This window comes from Temnothorax americanus, unplaced genomic scaffold (assembly GCF_048541705.1).
Source record: "Temnothorax americanus isolate GAGA-0224 unplaced genomic scaffold, ASM4854170v1 Scaffold21, whole genome shotgun sequence".
NCBI lineage: Eukaryota > Metazoa > Arthropoda > Insecta > Hymenoptera > Formicidae > Temnothorax > Temnothorax americanus.
In genome coordinates, this window is record NW_027509349.1 from 2,810,652 (window position 1) to 2,813,048 (window position 2,397).

The window sequence follows — 2,397 nt, forward strand, 5'->3', positions numbered from 1 at the left end:
GCGTTTTTTACTGAGGAACGTACCCAAACCTCTTACATAATTTTTTTCCCCTCCTGATCATTTACGACCTCACAACACTTTTACTCCCCTCCCCGCATTCCCTTTCTCCCCTCTTCCTCTTCTTCTTCTTCCGCTTCCTCTGCGACTCGTCTTTCCGCCTTCCTTCTTCCCGTCCTGCTCCTCCCTATTAGGTCCATTTTCTGTACCTCCCCTCCTTCTCTTCGTCGGAATCCATGAGCAGCTTCTCCTCCATCCCTTTTAAAATTTTTTCCTTTTCTGATCTTCCTACTTTCCTACGCACATTTCTCTTCCTTTCTACTCTCTCCTCTCTCTCTACTCTCTCTCTATCTCTCCTTTCCACCGACTTATCTTCGTGGATCTTTACCCCAACCCTATTACCCACCTTTTTCTTCGCCTCCAACACCCGCTATTTCTCCTCCTCGTCTCCCAGTTTGACCAAGATCGTCAACCACGCACCTCTCTGTCCCAGAACTACCACATCACTTATCGTCACCTTCACCTTCAATCCTTCTGTGAAGAGCTCCTTCACCTTGTCCCAGTTTGATTTCTTCCCTTCCCACTTCTCCTTCTCAACCCTTATTATGACGTTCTTTTTTCTTAGTTCCTCCTCGCTCCCTTTGTCCACCCCCGCCCACCATTTCTTCTCTCCCTCCTCACTTTCCTCGCTGTCCACCCTCTTCCTTTTGCTTCCACCTTGCTCCAATCTCTCAACTTTTCTCTCCAATCTCCTTAATTTCTCCTCCATCTCCTCCATTCTTTCGTCCTTCTTTTTATCGTCCTCCTTCTTCTCCTTCACCAACTTTCTTACCTTCTCCTCCACCATCCTTTCCACCGCCTCTGCTATTACTCTCCCCTCTCGCTCCATCCTGGATCTGGAAGCATGAGTCTATTACTTACTTCTCCCTTCCTCTATCCTCCTCTCTCTCCCTTCTCCTTCTCTCCTCCCCTCTCTCCTCTTTCCTCCTTGCTTTTTCCTTTTTCCAGCTCTTCCACCTCCCTTTTCCTTCTCCTTCTTTTCTCTTCTAGCTCTATCATCCATTCCTCCCCTCCCCCTTCTTCATCCAATACCTATCCCACCGATTCCTGCCAGCTACCGTTTCTTGATTTCCAACTCCTACATTCTTTCCATATATGCTCCCATGATTCCTCCCCATACTCACACACTCTACATTTCTTCTTCTCCTCCCCTTCCCAATATCTGTTCTCTTTCACCTCATTCCCTAATCTAAACCTCGCTACCCTTCTCCATCTACTCTCTCCCCATCCCTTCTTCAAATATCCCGGAATACCCCCTCCTTTTATCCACTTATACCATTTATTATACTTTGACTTCTCAATCTTCTCCCATCTCTCTCTCCTCTGCCTCTCCTTATCTCCCCCAACCAGCTTACCAAACCAATCATCTCCGTCTTCTCTCAACCTTTCCAATTCTTCTAACTTCACTCCTCTTTTTTCGAAAAACTTCCCTCTCTCTCTTTCCCAACTCGAGCCTGCTTTCCCTTCCCTCTCCCTCCCTTTCATCTCTTCTCAACACCGCCTCGCCAATTTGCTTCCTCTACCCTCCACTAACTTTTTCTCAAATCTCCATGCTCTCATCCCCGCTCTCTCTCTTATCTTCTCCCTTTGCAACTCTTCCCTAACAAGGTACCACGGTGTTCTCCCGTCCACTCCTAAGACCCATCTAATATACCTTTCTTCCATCTTTTCCATCCCTTCTCTTTCTCTCCATCCCCATATTTCTGCTCCATATCCCATCACCGTCCACACCAGCCTATCCAACAACCACAATCTTTTTCCCCAGTCTTTCCCAAACCGTCTCTTCCCTATCCCCCATACCTTTCCCATCACCGCCGCCGCTTTTCTAATCCTTTCCTTTACCTGCGCTTCCTGTCCTCCGTTCTTTTGGAACACATATCCCAGGTATCTAAATTCCTTTACCTCTCCTAATTCCTTCCCTTCCCATCTCCATCTTTTTTTACTTTCCCTCCTTTCTCCCTTCCTAAACCTCATTATTTTCGTTTTCTCCACATTCAACTCCAGTCTCTTCTTCCGTAAGTACTCCTCCAATCTTTCCAACATACTCCTCATTTGCTCCTCGTCCTCTGCGATTAGTACTACATCGTCAGCATATGCCAGCGTATATACCCTCTTACCTCCTAACATTATTCCTCCCCATTTTACCTTGCCCATTTCCTTCTCCATATCCGCTAGTAACACGTTAAACAATAACGGGCTTAGCGGGCACCCTTGTCTCACCCCCCTCCCCGTCCAGAATACCTCTCCTATATCGTTTCCTACCCTTACTCTACTTCTCGTCTCCCTGAGCAACTCCTCTGTCCTTCTCACCAGCCCTTCCCTTATTCCTCTTTCTCTCAT

At 47.2% G+C, this 2,397-nt stretch overlaps 1 pseudogene; it reads right to left on the reverse strand.

Annotated features, from left to right (window-relative positions):
• Window positions 1–864: 864 nt before the first annotated feature.
• On the reverse strand, window positions 865–2,397 carry LOC143897645 (uncharacterized; annotated as a pseudogene).